We start from the raw sequence: 18727 nt of genomic DNA, 5'->3' as shown, positions 1-18727 counted from the left end.
ATGTATTTATACTGATTAAATATCTATCACATAGGAATACTTAAAAATTGCATTTAAATTGTTATTTAATTTTACTAATGGCTAGATTTTCCTCATTAATAGATATCCTATTATTATTTATAGGGAAATATATATATATGAAATTTGTTTAATTTTTATTTTTACAACTTTTGACTAGTTTACCTATAGTTATTAACATAGTGATGATGCCTATAATTACCAGTTAACAATTTTTAATAAACTTCATTTTTAGGGCATTTTTAAATTCATGATAGATTGTTCAGAAAATACACAGAGTTCCAATATACCCCTGCCCCACACATGGACAACATGCATGCTCAGTCCCAGTTTCATGTCTGACTTTTTGGGGTCCCATGGGCTCCTCTCTCCATGGGATTTTCCCTGGCAAGAATACTGGAGTGGGTTGCCATTCCTCCTCCAGGGGATCATCCTGACTCAGCGATCAAACCCTCATCTCATGCATTGCAAGTGGATTATTTGTGCTGGGCAAACACAGAAAACCATGGGCAGCATTCTCCACCATAATATTCAGAAGAGTATATTTGTTATACTCCCAGAACCTACAATGACACATCATTATTGTCCTAAGTGCATAGTTACATTAGAATTCATTTTCGGTGTTGCACATTCTATAGATTTTGCAAAGGAGCATTTTCAATACTTCTAGATTTACTTGAACAATGTTTCTTTTCAGAAAATACTTAAAGCTCATAATTTAATTTATTAGTTTTTTAAAAAATACTTGAGTAAACTAGGAAAATTATTTCATTATTTTCTTTCAGGAAAGATGCAGAATATTTGCTGAATATTTTTGTGTATATGACATGATAGGCATAATGAATAAATGAAAACAGAAAATTTCTCACTATCCTCAAAAATTCTATATATAATAAATAAATAAATATACCATATATCATATTATATTACAATACATTATATTTTAATTTATATAAATATATATACTATAACATATATTATATATACTATATATATTATATATCTTGTTGATATTTCTCCTAGCAATCTTGATTCCAGCTTGTGATTCATCCACCCTGGCATTTGCATGGTGTACTCTGCATTTAAGTTAAACAAACAGGGTGACAGTATACTTGTCACCTTGACATACTCCTTTCCCAGTTTGGAACTCCTTTATTCCATGTTCAGTTTTAACTGTTGTTTCTTGACAAACATACAGGTTTCTCAGAAAACAAGTAAAGTGGTCTGGTATTCCCATCTCTTTAAGAACTTTCCACAGTTTGTTGTTATCCACATAGTAAAAGGCTTTAGTGTAGTCAGTGAAGAAGAAGTAGGTATTTTACTGGAATCATTACAAAATTTCTCTATGATCCAACAAATGTTGGCAATTTGATCTCAGGTTCCTCTGTTTTTTCTAAATCTGGATTATACATCTGGAAGCTCTCTGTTCACGTACTGTTGAAACCTCACGTGAGCATAACCTCAGTAGCATGTGAAATAAACACAACTGTACTGTAGGTTGAACATTCTTTGACACTACGCTTCTTTGGGATTGGAATGAAAACTGACATTTTACAGTCCCGTGGCCATTGCTGAGTTTTCTAAATTTGCTTACATATTGAGTTCAACACTTTAATAAGAACTTCTTTTAGTATTTTAAATAGCTCAGATGGAATTCCATCACCAAAACTGGATTTTTATGTAATCAATTCAGTTCAGTTCATTTCGGTCACTCAGTCATGTCCAACTCTTTGCAATCCCATGAATTACAGCACCCCAGGCCTCCCTGTCCATCAACAACTCCCGGAGTTTACTCAAACTCATGTCCATTGAGTCAGTGATTGCCATCATACTCATCCGGTGTTGTCCCCTTCTCCTCCTTCCTTCAATCTTTCCCAGCATCAGGGTCTTTTCAAATGAGTTGGTTCTTCTCATAACGTGGCCAAATATTAGAGTTTTAGCTTCAGCATAAGTCCTTCCAGCGAATATCCAGGACTGATCTCCTTTAGTATGGACTGGTTTGATCTCCTTGCAGTCCAAGGGTCTCTCAAGAGTCTTCTCCAACACCACAGTTCAAAAGCATCAATTCTTCTGTGCTCAGCTTTCTTTATTTTTTTTTAATTTTATTTTATTTTTAAACTTTACATAATTGTATTAGTTTTCTTTATAGTCCAACTCTCACGTGCACACATGACTACTGGAAAAACCATAGCTTTGACTAGATGGACCTTTGTTGGCAAAGCAATGTCTCTGCTTTTTAACATGCTGTCTGCTGCTGCTGCTGCTGCTGCTAAGTTGCTCCAGTCGTGTCTGACTCTGTGCGACCCCATAGATGGCAGCCCACCAGGCTCCCCCATCCCTGGGATTCTCTAGGCAAGAACACTGGAGTGGGTTGCCATTTCCTTCTCCAATGCATGAAAGTGAAAAGTGAAAGTGAAGTCGCTCAGTCGTGTCTGACTCTTCATGACCCCATGGACTGCAGCCTACCAGGCTCCTCCACCCATGGGATTTTCCAGGCAAGAGTACTGGAGTGAGTTACCATAGCTAGGTTGGTCATAATTTTCCTTCCAAGGAGTAAGTGTCTTTTAATTTCATGGCTGAAGTCACCATCTGCAGTGATTTTTGAGCCCCTCAAAAAAGTCTGTCACTGTTTCCACTGTTTCCCCTTCTTTTTGCCATGAAGTGATGGGACCAGAGCCATGATTTTAGTTTTCCGAATGTTGAGTTTTAAGCCAACATTTTCACTCTCCTCTTTCATTTTCATCAAGAGAATCTTTAGTTCTTCACATTACAGAATGTCTGGCTCTAGGTGGGTGACCACACCATCATGGTTATCCAGATCAAGAGCTTTTTTGTATAGTACTTCTGTGTATTCTTGCCATCTCTTCTTAATCTCTTTTGCTTATGCTAGTTCCTTACTGTTTCTGTCTTTATCATGCCCATTCCTGCACGCAGTGTTCACTGGGTATCTACAATTTTACTTAAAAGACCTCCAGTCTTTCCCATTCTATCATTTTCCTTAACTTCCTTGCACTGCTCATTCAAGAAGGTCTTCTTACCTCTCCTTGCTTGTCTCTGGAACTCGGCATTCAGTTGTGTATATATTTCACTTTCTCCCTTGCTTTTATTTCCTTAGCTTTTTATAAAATTTCCTCAGATAACCACTTTGACTTCTTGCATTTATTTTTCCTTGGGATGATTTTGGCTTCAGCCTTGTGTACAGTGTAATGGATATCCATCCATAGTTCTTCGGGCATTCTGTCTATCATATATAATCTCTTGGATCTATTTGTCACCTTCACTATATAAAAATAAGAAACTTGATTTAAGTCATACCTGAATGGCTTAGTAGTTTTCCCTACTTTTTTTCAATTTAAGACTGAATGTTGCAATAAGAAGCTCATGATCTGAGCCACAGTCAGCCCCAGGTCTTGTTTTTGCTCACTGTATAGAACATCTTCATCTTCAGCTGCAAAGAATATAAACAATCTGATTTTGGTATTGACTATCTGGTAATGTCCATGTGTAGAGATGTCTACTCTGTTGTTAGAAAAGGGTGCTTTGTATGACCAGTGTGTTCTCTTGATAAAACTCTTAAGCCTTTGCCCTGTTTCTTTTTGTACTCCATGGCCAAACCTGCCCATTACTCTAGAAATTTCTTGACTTCCTACATTTGTATTCCAATCATCACTTCATGGGAAATAGATGGGGAAACAGTGGAAACAGTGTCAGATTTTATTTTTCTGGGCTCCAAAATCACTACAGATGGTGACTGCAGCCATGAAATTAAAAGACGCTTACTCCTTGGAAAGAAAGTTATGACCAACCTAGACAGCATATTCAAAAGCAGAGACATTACTTTTCCAACAAAGGTCCATCTAGTCAAGGCTATGGTTTTTCCAGTGGTCATGTATGGATGTGAGAGTTGGACTGTGAAGAAGGCTGAGCACCAAACAATTGATGCTTTTGAACTGTGGTGTTGGAGAAGACTCTTGAGAGTCCCTTGGACTGCAAGGAGATCCAACCAGTCCATTTTGAAGGAGATCAGCTCTGGGATTTCTTTGGAAGGAATTATGCTAAAGCTGAAACTCCAGTACTTTGGCCACCTCATGCGAAGATTTGACTCATTGGAAAAGACTCATGCTGGGAGGGATTGGGGGCAAGAGGAGAAGGGGACGACAGAGGATGAGATGGCTGGTTGGCATCACTGACTCGATGGATGTGAGTCTGAGTGAACTCTGGGAGTTGGTGATCGACAGGGAGGCCTGGCGTGCTGCGATTCATGGGGTCGCAAAGCGTTGGACACAACTGAGCGACTGATCTATCTAATGATGAAAAGGACTTTTTTTTTTTTTTTTATGTTAGTCTAGGAGGTTTTGTAGATCTTCATGGAACTAATCAACTTAAGCTTCTTCAGCATCAGTGGTTGGGGCATAGACTTGGATTACTGTGATGTTGAATAGTTTGTCTTAAAAACAAATAGAGATCATTTTTTTGTTTTTGAGATTGTACACAACTACTGCATTCTGGACTCTTTTATTGACTGTGAGGATTACTCCATTTCTTCTAAGGGATTCTTGCCCACAGTAGTAGATATAATGGTCATCTGAATTAGATTCTCCTATTCTTGTCCATTTTAGTTCGGACAAGTGTTTTAGTTCACTGATTTCTAAGATGCCGATGTTCACTCTTGCCATCTCCTGTTTGATCACATCCAAATTTACCTTGTTTCATGGACCTAACATTCTAGATTCCTATGCAATATTATTATTTACAGCATGAACTTTACTTTAACCACCAGGCACATCCACAACTGAGTATCACTTTTGCTTTGGCCTAGCCTCTTCATTCTTTCTGGAACTATTAGTAATTACCCTCTGCTCTTCCCCAGTAGCATACTGGAAACATTCTGACCTGGTGGACTCATCTTCTGGTTTCATATCTTTTTGCCTTCCGCTAATCTTTATGGGGTTCTCATGGCAAGAATCCTGGAGTGGTTTGCCATCCCTCCTCCAGTGAACCACGTTTTGTCAGAACTCTCCACTTTGACCCCTCCATCTTGGTGGCCCTACTTTGCATGTTTCATAGCTTCAGAGTAACACAAGCCACTTCACCATAACAAGGCTGTGATCCATGAAGGGGAAAATAGGTTTAGTCAGTTTAAAATTCTAGAGGAAGGTGAGTTCTGATATTTTACCATGAAGACAAGTCAGATTTAGATATGTTAACATGAAACAGAAATGAATTATATAGTGGAGAGAAAAAGAATAAAGCAAGAGAAGTGCAGAGATCTATAATGGATTAAATCTTTTAGGTTGGTAATTAAAAATTCTCTGTATATTTATGCCAATATTTTTCTAAATTATTGAAACTCCAAATTTATATCTACATTGTGTAAGTGAAAGATGTTGCCCTGGTTATTTCCATGAGTATCTTCAGTTTATTTAGATTCTAAATGCAGTTGTTTTGTTAAGCTAGCAATTGAATTGCCATCCTTGGAAAGACTTAGTAATTCTATCTAGTAAAGTGGTTTCAAAAAGTTTAGATTACAGTAATAAGTGTGAACTGGACATGGAATAAGTTAGAACTGGACATGGAACAACAGACTGGTTCCAAATAGGAAAAGGAGGACATCAAGGCTGTATATTGTCACCCTGCTTATTTAACTTATATGCAGAGTACATCATGAGAAACACTGGACTGGAAGAAACACAAGCTGGAATCAAGATTGTGGGGAGAAATATCAATAACCTCAGATATACAGATGACACCACCCTTATGGCAGAAAGTGAAGAGGAACTAAAAAGCCTCTTGATGAAATTGAAAGTGGAGAGTGAAAAAGTTGGCTTAAAGCTCAACATTCAGAAAACAAAGATCATGGCATTTGGTCCCATCACTTCATGGGAAATAGATGGGGAAACAGTGGAAACATTGTCAGACTTTATTTTTTTTGGCTCCAAAATCATTGCAGATGGTGACTGCAGCCATGAAATTAAAAGACACTTACTCCTTGAAAGGAAAGTTATGACCAATCTAGACAGCGTATTCAAAAGCAGAGACATTACTTTGCCAACAAAAGTTCGTCTAGTGAAAGCTATGGTTTTCCCTGTGGTCATGTATGGCTGTGAGAGTTGGACTGTGAATAAGGCTGAGCGCCGAAGAATTGATGCTTTTGAACTATGGTGTTGGAGAAAACTCTTGAGAGTCCCTTGGACTGCAAGGAGATCCAACCAGTCCATTCTGAAGGAGATGAGCCCTGGGATTTCTTTGGAAGGAATGATGCTAAAGCTGAAACTCCAGTACTTTGGCCACCTCATGCAAAGAGTTGACTCATTGGAAAAGACTCTGAAGCTGGGAGGGACTGGCGGCAGGAGGAGAAGGGGATGACAGAGGATGAGATGGCTGGATGGCATCATTGACTCGATGGACGGAGTTTGAGTGAACTCCAGCAGTTGGTGATGGACTGGGAGGCCTGGTGTGCTGTGATTCATGGGGTCGCAAAGAGTCGGGCACGGATGAGCGACTGAACTGAACTGAACTGAATAAGTGTGAACACATTTCAGAAACGCTTTCTTACTGTCGAGTAGAAAGATATGACAAAATTATTTCATTTAATAATGACAGTATAAATTTATTATTTGTATTATTGTCTGAAAACAAGGAAATTAATCATAAACTAATGTATATTTAGAAAGAATGTGCAGTCACCTTGATGTGTGTTATTGTGACTATTTTTATGTTAGTCTGTATCTACATATGGACATAATTATATGTCAACAAAATTTTAGATCCAGTTCTACATTTATGTATGGGCTTCTTTTATGACTCAGTTGGTAAAGATTCTATATGCAATTCAGGAGACCCTATTTCAATCCCTGGGTGGGGAAGATCCTGTGGAAAAGGAAATTGCAACTCAATCCAGTACTTTTGCCTGGAAAATCCAATGGCAGAGGAACCTAGTGGGCCATAGTCCATGAGGCTGCAAAAAGTTTGACATGGTTTAGCGACTAAACCATGACTACATTTATGTTGTCTTCCCAGGTGGCTCACTGGTAAAGAAGCTGCCTGCCAATGCAGGAGATTCAGGATATGTAGGTTTAATTTATGCTTGGAAAGATTCCCTGAAGGAGGAAATTGCAACCTACTTTACTATTCTTGCCAGGATAATCCTTTGGACAGAGGAGCCTGGAGGGCTACAACCCATGGGATGGCAAAGAGTTGGACACAGTTGAGCGACTGAGCACACACTACATTTACATTGTCTAGAACTTCTTTCTAGTAATTAGGAAAGTGAAGTGTAGTAGCTTGTGAAAACTCCTAGAAATATCCAGTTTTATGACTGGACAATTGAAAATATGGCAATATGATTAGTTTTAATACCTATATTAAAGGTAGTAAGACATATACACTTAGGGATTTCTTGACAACTATTATTTTAATCACTTTTCAAAGAACAGTTCTAAACTTTAACAGCTTTAAGTAAATTGTAAATTTTTCTACTTTTTCAAAATTACCTTTCCTTTAAAAGTATATCCATCACTTAAAGAGAATATCCATAAAATATTGCATTTATTAGAATATATTTCAAAAAAGTATTGGTCTTCAGATTTTAAAAAGTACAGAAACACAAAACCATTTTTTCCATATTACGTGACAGAGAAATATCTAGACGTCAATTAAATTATGCTTTATTCACTAAAAAATATTGCTAAATCCAACAATATATGACTGTATTCAGTTCAGTTCAGTTGCTCAGTCATGTCTGACTCTTTGTGACCCCATGGACTGCAGCACACCATGTTTTGCTGTCCATCACCAACTCCCACAGCTTGCACAAACTAATGTCCATTGAGTTGGTGATGCCATCCAACCATCTCATCCTCTGTCATTCCTTTCTCCTCCTACCTTCAAACTTTCCCAGCATTAGGGTCTTTCCTAATGATTCAGTTCCTCTCATCAGGTGGCCAAAGTATTGGAGATTCAGTTTTAGCATCAGTTCTTCCAATGAACACCCAGGATTGATCTCCTTTAGGATGGACTGGTTGGATCTCCTTGCAGTCCAAGGGACTCTCAAGAGTCTTCTCCAACACCACAATTCAAAATCATCAATTCTTTGGAGCTCAGCTTTCTTTATGGTCCAAATCTCACATCCATACATGACTACTGGAGAGACTATAGCTTTGACTATACATACCTTTGTTGGCTAAGCAATATCTCTGCCTTTTAATATGCTGTCTGGATTGGTCATAGCTTTTCTTCCAAGGAGCAAGTGTCTTTTAGTTTCATGGCTGACGTCACCATCTTCAGTGATTTGGAGCCCAAGAAAACAGTCTGTCATGGTTTCCATTATTTCCCCATCTATTTGCCGTGAAGTGATGGGACTGGATGCCATGATCTTTGTTGTTTGAATGCTGAGTTTTAAGCCAGGTTTTTCTCTCCTCTTTCACTTTCATCAAAAGGCTCTTTGATTCCTCTTTTCTTTCTGCCATAGGGATGGTGTTATCTGCCTATTTAAGGTTATTGGTATTTCTCCCCACAATCTTGACTTTAACTTGTGCTTCATCTAGTTTGGCATTTCACATGATGTACTCTGCTTATAAGTTAAAGTAGCAGGGTGAAAACATACATCCTTGACATGCTCTTTTCCGAATTTGGAACCAGTCCATTGTTATATGTCCAGTTTTAACTGTTGCTTCTCCATCTGCAAACAGGTTTCTCAGGAGGAAGGTAAGGTGGTCTGGTATTCCCATCTCTTGAAGAATTTTCCAGTTTGTTATGATCCTCACAGTCAACGGCTTTAGCATAGTCAATGAAGCAGAAGTAGATATTTTTCTGGAACACTCTTGCTTTTTCAATGATCCAGCAGATGTTGGCAATTTGATCTCTGGTTCTTCTGCATTTTCTTAATTCAGCTTGAACATCTGGACTTTCTTTGTTCACACAGTGTTGAAACCTCGCTTGGAGAAATTTGAGCATTACTTTGCTAGCATGTGAGATGAGTGCAGTTGTGCAGTAGTTTGAAGATTCTTTGGCATTGCCTTTCTTTGGGATTGGAATGAAAACTGACCTTTTCCAGTCCTGTGGCTACTGCTGAGTTTTCCAAATCTGCTGGCATATTGAGTGCAGCACTTACACAGCATCATTTTTTAGGATTTGAAGTAGCTCAGCTGGAATTCCATCACCTCCACTAGCTTTGTTTGTAGTGATTCTTTCTAAGGCCAACTTGACTTACGAAGTGACTGTATACATAATTATAAAAAGAGTGATCTGTTAATCACCTTAATATTTCATCTTTTAACATATTTTAAAATTTGTTAAATCAACATTTATTTAAATTCATAAATTATTTAAACAATAAAAATATATATTACATGTGTAGTTATATATTTTATATATGTAATTGTTTTATAACTAAAGTGTTAGAACTATAAATTTTTTACAGTCACTTCTTATGTGTTTGACACCAAGTGATTTTTTATTAAGATACTTCAAATGCTGTTTATTTCTAGGCCTTGGAGTTATAATAGGAATGTGTTAGTTTTGTAAAGAAAATTATATATAACTCTTATCAGAAGACTAGATTTCCTGAGAGGAAAATTTCCCCTTGTATGTCTTTTATCTCTATCATTTGTTCTCTTCAGTTCAGTTCAGTTGCTCATTCTTGTCCGACTCTTTGCGACCCCATGGAGTGCAGCATGCCAGGCTTCCCTGTGCTGGGGTCCAGCCCTGGTGGGTCCAGCCCTGGTGGGTCCAGCCCTGGTGGATCCAGGGAATTTGAAGGGGAGACGGCATCAGCAATCAGGAAACAATTGCTTAATTAAACATTAATTAAGGATATAAAGAATGGTTAAATAAGGATAGCTCAGTGAGGAAATTCAGTGGAGAAAAGAGGCTGAATAATTCAGCCAGAAGGTGAGAGAAAGAACGACATGGGGAGACCAAGTTTCGGTGAACAAGGCCCGCACTTTATTTTCCAAAGTAGTTTTTATACCTTAAGTTATGCATAGAGGATAATGGGGGAAGGGGTAGAGTCATGCAGTAAGCCAGGCTTTCTTCCTGCAAACTTACCATATGCAAAAGTTTAGGTGATTTGCATCATCTTCTGGCCCAGAGGCCTGTTAACATTTTAAGACCCTTTGTTCAGAAAACTTATTTTTCTCCAAAGTTGATTAGTCAAACGCCACCCTCCAAAAGCATTAAAGTTGCATTCCTATAGGGCAAAGGTGTGGTGGGCTATAACGAGAAAAAGAATTAACTCAAGGGTCCAAGGTTACAAACATTAAAGCTACTACTTACACCAATCATATTAATCAATACACTGCCAGGGACACAGCAGGTAAGGGATATGGAGACTTAGCAGCAAACATTGGCCCAAAAATGAAAAACCCTTCACCAATACAATTTCTAATCAATCTTTTAACTGCTCAAAGGAATCTGTGTTTAGACAGTTTAGAACATCTCATGCCTCTCACAGTTGGGAGGCTCTGTGCAATCACATGTGGCCGGAAAAACCTATTCAGGCAGGCTAGAGGACTTCCAAAGGAGTTTGTAGGTTGAAACACTATCACACCCAGGAACTTTATTAACTGGAGCTGTAAGTTAACTCTTTTTTTCAGAGAGAGGTAGTGGGGTACAGCCCCCTGTAAAGTCAGAGGTGTAGGTGAGAGCACAAAGCAGAAAGTAGGCAGACTCTGGTTTTGGGGGTAGATGCTTGAGAATTTCCAGGGGGACTCCTGAAGCTCGATCCCGCCTTTGCATATGCCGAGCCTCCTTCCTCATGACCTTTGCCATGGGCGGAACTCTTGCTCCCGGCATCCCTGTCCATCACCAACTCCCTGAGATTACTTACCATCTTATCCTCTGTTGTCCCCTTCTCCTCCTGCTTCATTCTTTCCCAGCATCAGGGTATTTTCCATTGAGTCAGTTCTTCTCAACAGGTGGCCAAAGTATTGGAGTTTCAGCTTCAGCATCAGTCCTTCCAATGAATATTCAGGACTGATTTCCTTTAGGATGGACTGGTTGGATCTCCTTGATGTTCAAGAGACTCTCAAGAGTCTTTTCCAACACCACAGTTCAAAAGCTTCAATTCTTCAGCACCCAACTTTCAATATAGTACAACTCTCCCATCCATACATGACTACTAGAAATTGATCTTGAATTTTTGTCTTCCTCCTATCTCTCTGACTTGTGTCAGTATAATATTTTTCTTAGTTCTATTTTGGAACTTACTTTACTGTGATTTTTCTCATTCTATAAAATGACTATCATGCCTTTATAAGGTTCATGTTTTTCAATTCTACTTTGGTATAAGTCACCTTTTAGATCACCCTGATGACACTGTAATGAACAATCAGACTGATGAAAAGATGAGAGGGAAGAAAACTACAATTATAATATTAGCTGTTAAGACTAAGGAGGGAGAAGGCAATGGCAACCCACTCCAGTACTCTTGCCTGGAAAATCCCATGGGTGGAGAAGCCTGGTAGGCTGCAGTCCATGGGGTCACTGAGTCAGACACGATTGAGCAACTTCACTTTCACTTTTCACTTTCATGCATTGGAGAAGGCAATGGCAACTCACTCCAGTGTTCTTGCCTGGAGAATCCCAGGGACAGGGGAGCCTGGTGGGCTGCCATCTATGGGGTCAGACATGACTGAAGTGACTTAGCAGCAGCAGCAGCAAGACTAAGGAGAAAGACCAATGGCTTTCCTGAAGAAAAGATACATATAAAACTATAAATTATATATATGCATGTGCACACAAATATATACTTTTGCCTATTTCACTTCTTCTTCTTTAATGTATGAAAAATGATAAAAGACCCTTTGCTGCATATTCTCTATTTATTCATTAACATTTGTAATCATTGTTTTTGCTTGTATCTTGAAGTCTCTCTTGGAGAACATCAGTGATTTTCACCCTCATGTCTCTATACACCACACTCTACCATCATTATAGTTAAAACTATCTTTAAAGTTGGATGGCATATAAATTCCAATGAGTATTTCAAGAATATTAAATGAAATTCAATCTTTTTTTAAGTAACAGATCATATAACACTTACTATGTATCTTCAAAGTTATATCAAAAGCCTTATTTTCGAAGTCTATATTGACACATACATAATTGGCAAATTAACTATGTAAGAGTCTGACTGAGGTAAGCATACATACCAAACACTTGATGAATTGTTTCTAGATAATTCACCATAAATACTCTGGATCCTTATTGAAACAAAAATTTTATTACTTTTTTATTTAGACATTTTTAAGCAATACATGTTTTTTAGTTTCTAGGTCATGCTTCCTTTTAAATTCTTCAAAATATATTAGGATGATGCTATACTGTGATTTATAATAAAATATATATGTATTTTATTTGTCCACTTTTTCTTGCAAAGAGCTTCTAAAACCCTTGAAATTTTTAAAGTGATAACAGCATAAAGGTTTTGTTTGTTTGTTTTTTTTTTTTTCTTGTTAATGCGGTGAATTCTAGACCTAGCTGAAAGATCAGTGCTGATTGTCAAGCTGTAATTAGAGGGTTGGAACTCTCAGAGGGGCTGAAAATTGAAACAATTTCCAATCACCTGTGATTTATTCAATCATGCCCATGTAATGAAGCTTTCATAAAAATCCCAATGGAGGGGGTTCAGAGAGGCTGGTGTAGATTTGGAGAGGGGCCTGAAAGCTCTGTGACTATTCCCTGCACCTTGTCTTTCGTATCTCATCCATCTAGCTATTCCTGAGTTATATTCCTTTTTAGGAAACCTGTTATGGATACTTGCATATGTATGACTGAATTCCTTTGCAGTCCACCTGAAACGATCACATTTTTAATTGAATATACTCCAATAAAAGGTATTTTTTTTTCTTTAAAGAAACATGTAGTTAAGTACAATGTTTCTTTGAGTTATGTTAGTTGCACTAGCAAATTAATTGAACCCAAGGAAGGGTTCATGGGGATCTCTGAGGTCAATTGGTTAGAAGTGCAGGTGAGAACTTAGACCTGAAACTGGCAAGAGAAGATGGCAGGGGGTGAGGGAGAAGGGCAGGTTTGCAATAACATTTAACCTGTGAAACCCGATGCTCTCTCCAGGTACATAGTGTCAGAATTGATTCAAAGTGTAAGATGCCACTATAGTGTCCTGAGATTTGCTTGTTGGTGTATGTGTGGTGAGGAGACTGTACCACACATCTGTTGCAACTGGGTGGAGAACTTAAATACATAAAAATTAAAGAAAACCATCAGAAATAATACCACCATGAAATTAGAATAGCAATTCTATGGAATTTTCCTCCTTATAGAGTTTATATGGACTAGCAGTATATTTGTCAAAATTCATTAAAAAAAATTTGTGTTTAAAAAAATTGGAGGAAATCACGAAGAAAAATGAAGGGAAAGCTTTTTCCTTGTGACAACTTTCCTGTGGTTTTAAAAATTACAGCTAGCATCAAAGTTGAGCACTTACTATGAAATACCGTGCCTTATAATATCTCTGTGTTAAGCTCTAGCTAACTTGCATTAACATTTATAAAATCAACATAAAACAAATATAGTCGAATTTGTCAAACACTCACTTTTTGTCATGAATCTCAAGATATTTCCATATAGCAAATTAAAAAAAAATAAAACTCTATGGTCATCTAGTAGTATTAAAATTTTCATTTTACAGTGAATGACATTTAAAGAAGATTAGATAACTTGAACGAGGTCACAGAGCTAATAAATGGCTGAGCTGAAATTCAAACTACATAATTTACTTAGGGGATCTATATAATATGACTCTATACCTTGTACTCCACTAATCTCCACTATATTTGTTTTACTGAGTTATTTTTTTTTTAATTTCTTCAGGTAGAAATCAAAATAACACCAATTTATTTTCCATGGTAAAAGTTATTGTTACTCCCCATTGGAAAGTAGGGAGCTAACTAGAAAGTTAATTTAGAAATTATGTAATAATTCATAGTGATATCGTTCTAAGCCTAGTTCTCAATTGGTTCCAATAACTGAAATCTCTGTCTAATGCCATATGTCACCATAAAACAAATAACTAAATTAAAAACAATCATACATATGAATAAAATGAAAGAATGAAATATGGCTTGAAACTGCTAATGACATTTTCTATTGTGTGACTAACAAGAGTTAGTAGTATATAAACTAAGGTTAAAAAAAATGAATGACAAATAACTGAAGTGTAATTTGTGCACTGGCTCTCTGTCATAGAATTAGTTTCTGAAAACAAAAGCAAAATCATTTTTGCCCATGACTTGTATGACTTCCTTTGTGGCTTAGAAGATAAAGCATCTGCCTGCAATGTGGGAAACCCAGGTTCGATCCCTGGGATGGGAGATCCCCTGGAGAAGGAAATGGCAACCCATTCCAGTACTCTTGCCTGGAAAATCCCATAGATGGAGGAGTCTGGTAGGCTACAGTCCATGAGGTTGCAAAGAGTCAGAAATGACTGAGACTTCACTTTCACTTGCATGTTATCTATTACTTGACAAAATCATAAGAAGTTTCAATGATGTTTGTAATCTACTGGATCATTATCTCTGCAGCTCCCAAACAGAGCCCTAAGAAAAAAGCAAAAGAAGGAACAGTGGATTTATCAGTCCAGCTGTAATTTCAGCCACATAAAGGAATAAATAATTTATTGTGACACTTGAAATGCATATACATCTTTGCCATAAGGCCAGGGAGATAAAAACAATGCAAAACTTTGACAGGTTCAAAGAGAGGAACTCAAATAAAGACAACACAGTAGAAGGATTTATAGGATAGAATAATGAGTATTCTCTAGGCAATTTGAAAGGAGCCTCCCTGACAAGGCTGTAGAATTCCCTGATCTCTTAAAAAAAAAAAAAGAAGCTAGAAAAATGATAAATGCCACGAAAGACAGAAGTGGAAGAATGCTTTTCTTACAAAAGTGATCTACTGCTAAATCAAGAAGCAGCTAATATTCTGTCTCTAATAGTTTCCTCCAGCAAAAGGAATTATGAACCTTGTCAATAACTTAGATGGAGAAGTGGAGTAATTTGGCAGTTGTTTATTCTTTGATAACATTCAAAGTTACATTTTGTGAAAGCTATGGATTAAGAGGCTATGCCCTTCTAGAAATTTAATCACTAAGAAAGAGGAGAGTGGAAAAGTTGGTTTAAAGCTCAACATTCAAAAAACTAAGATCATGGCATCTGCTCCATTAACTTCATGGCAAATAGATGGGGAAACAGTGGAAACAATGTCAGACTTTATTTTGAGGGGCTCCAAAATCACTGCAGATGGTGATTGCAGCCATGAAATTAAAAGATGCTTACTCCTTGGAAGGAAAGTTATGACCAACCTGTATAGTATATTAAAAAGCAGAGACATTACTTTGTCAACAAAGGTCCGTCTAGTCAAGGCTATGGTTTTTCCAGTAGTCATGTATGGATGTGAGAGTTGGACTGTGAAGAAAGCTGAGCACCAAAGAATTGATGCTTTTAAACTGTGGTGTTGGAGAAGACTCCTGAGAGTCCCTTGGACTGCAAGGAGATCCAACCAGTCCATTCTAAAGGAAATTAGTCCTGGTTGTTCTTTGGAAGGAATGATGCTAAAGCTGAAACTCCGGTACTTTGGCCACCTCATGCGAAGAGTTGACTCATTGGAAAAGACTCTGATGCTGGGAGGGATTGGGGGCAGGAGGAGAAGGGGACGGCAGAGGATGGGATGGCTGGATGGCATCACCAACTGGATAGATGTTAGTTTGAGTGAATTCCAGGAGTTGGTGATGGATGGGGAGGCCTGGCGTGCTGAAATTCATGGAGTTGCAAAGAGTCGGACATGGCTGAGCGACTGAACTGAACTGAAGGTACTATAGGGCCCTTTTACAAATGGACAGAAAATTCATCAATTTTTTCCTATTACATGTAGATTTAAAGATTGATATAAGTTAATAAAACTTATCAATTTTGATGTTCTGGTCTTTGAAGAAATTCTAACGAGTGTACCACTGGACAAGGAGATTCTGGATTATATATGCTCCTCTAAGCTGAAAATAACAAGAGACCCATCAGTTAGCTGCATCCTTGATGACTTAAAAAAGAAAAAAAAGTGATTTCAGGAAAAGAGAATGAAGTTTCATGAATTCTATTTAATTTTAATTTAAAATTTAAATAGACTTTTCTAAATATCTCTTCTTCATTTAGGGTGCTATAAGAACTTGCCTAGTGGGTCAGATGGTAAAGAATCTGCCTGCAATGTGAGATGCCTCTGTTCACTCCCTGGGTTAGGAAAACTCCCTGGAGAAGGGAATGGCTACCCACTTCATTATTCTTTTTTTTTTTTTTTTTAAATTAATTTTATTTTATTTTTAAACTTTACATAATTGTATTAGTTTTGCCAAATATCAAAATGAATCCGCCACAGGTATACATGTGTTCCCCATCCTGAACCCTCCTCCCTCCTCCCTCCCCATACCATCCCTCTGGGTCGTCCCAGTGCACCAGCCCCAAGCATCCAGTATCGTGCATTGAACCTGGATTGGCATCTCGTTTCATACATGATATTTTACATGTTTCAATGCCATTCTCCCAAATCTTCCCACCCTCTCCCTCTCCCACAGAGTCCATAAGACTGTTCTATACGTCATTGTCTCTTTTGCTGTCTCGTATACAGGGTTATCGTTACCATCTTTCTAAATTCCATATATATGCGTTAGTATACTGTATTGGTGTTTTTCCTTCTGGCTTACTTCACTCTGTATAATAGGATCCAGTTTCATCCACCTCATTAGAACTGATTCAAATGTATTCTTTTTAATGGCTGAGTAATACTCCATTGTGTATATGTACCACAGCTTTCTTATCCATTCATCTGCTGATGGACATCTAGGTTGCTTCCATGTCCTGGCTATTATAAACAGTGCTGCAATGAACATTGGGGTACACGTGTCTCTTTCCCTTCTGGTTTCCTCAGTGTGTATGCTCAGCAGTGGGATTGCTGGATCATAAGGCAGTTCTATTTCCAGTTTTTTAAGGAATCTCCACACTGTTCTCCATAGTGGCTGTACTAGTTTGCATTCCCACCAGCAGTGTAAGAGGGTTCCCTTTTCTCCACACCCTCTCCATCATTTATTATTTGTAGACTTTTGGATTGCAGCCATTCTGACTGGTGTGAAATGGTACCTCATAGTGGTTTTGATTTGCATTTCTCTGATAATGAGTGATGTTGAGCATCTTTTCATGTGTTTGTTAGCCATCTGTATGTCTTCTTTGGAGAAATGTCTATTTAGATCTTTGGCCCATTTTTTGATTGGGTCATTTATTTTTCTGGAGTTGAGCTGTAGGAGTTGCTTGTATATTTTTGAGATTAGTTGTTTTTCGGTTGCTTCACTTCATTATTCTTGCCTGGGGAATTCCATGGAGAGAGGACGCTGGTAGGCTATAATCTGTGGGATAGAAAAAGAGTCTGACATGACTGAAGGACTAACACCTTCACTTTAATGCATCATTTATAATTTTATGCCACATAGTATTTATTTTTCTTCAGTTCTAGTATCAATAACCTCAGATATGCAGATGATACCACTCTTATGGCAGAAAGTGAAGAAGAACTAAAGAGCCTCTTGATAAAAGTGAAAGAGGAGAGTGAAAACGTTGGCTTAAAGCTCAACATACAGAAAATTAAGATCATGGCATTTCTTACTCCAGGGGATCTTCCCAACTCAGGGATAGAACCCTTGTCTCTTGTGTCTCCTGCATTGGCAGGTGGTTTCTTACCATTGCTCCACCTGGGATGCCCTGGATATATAATGCAAATATGTTATGATTAACACATTACAATTAGTTATATCTACATGTTCTGAACAACAGAATATCTTAATTCCCTATGCCAATATGACTTGAGCAATCTCTTGACCATCCACTATTCTAAACATCTCTCTTTCTTGCCTCAGGATTCCCAGTTTCTGGAACTCACAGAGATATATAATCTGTAGAACACCATCTGTCTTTGTCATTTATCATCTAACTTAAGATTTTGTTTTATACTTTATCTAACCTGTTTTCTTTTGACTTGATCCAAATTGAATTTTTAGCTTCATTATGTAATCCTCTCTCCATATCTTCAGAAGTTTTATCCCTTTAATCTCATTTTCCCTTTATCTTCAAGTGCTTCCTTTTTATTCTTTTATCAAGAATATCTCAATTTAGAAATCACTGCTAGCAATTATAAGAGTAACTATTTGTGTTTGTGTATAAGTGTGGTTGTATGGGTATATTTATATACAGCCATATTATTGTTACAAGTATATTTATTAAAATTCTTAGGTTGTATTCAGAGATTGTAATGCAAATTACTGAAAGGGATCTCTGCCTGTTAATAAATGACTACTACTAAAAATTTACCCATTCTCTACCACTAATATCTTTGAAATCTGAAAATAGCTAATTTTCATCACTACAGTTTAAGTCTTCGTAATCTAGAAATATACCTGCAATAACTTCCAGTTGGATACATTTTCTCACATATTGACTCACTCTAGTATATTGTCCTTACTACCTTACTACCTCCAATATCAACATCAAGCTCTTTATGGTTTAGAAGTTTCTCATAATGTCCTCATACTCCATGTGCATGTGTGTTTATCTCAGTGGTGGCAAAAAAAAAAAAAAATATATATATATATATATATATAAAAATATCATTTGAGGTGTTAAGTGAGGAATGTTTTCTTTGTTTTTTTTCC

At 37.4% G+C, this 18727-nt stretch overlaps 1 protein-coding gene across 1 annotated transcript in view; it reads left to right on the top strand.

Annotated features, from left to right (window-relative positions):
* Nucleotides 1-18727, top strand: part of TECRL (trans-2,3-enoyl-CoA reductase like) — a 142671-nt gene that overhangs the window by 37629 nt on the left and 86315 nt on the right. The window lies entirely within an intron of this gene.

This window comes from Bos mutus, chromosome 6, assembly GCF_027580195.1.
Source record: "Bos mutus isolate GX-2022 chromosome 6, NWIPB_WYAK_1.1, whole genome shotgun sequence".
Lineage (NCBI taxonomy): Eukaryota > Metazoa > Chordata > Mammalia > Artiodactyla > Bovidae > Bos > Bos mutus.
The sequence above is the reverse complement of the archived record's forward strand: the minus strand, read 5'-3'. Positions and strand labels throughout refer to the sequence as shown.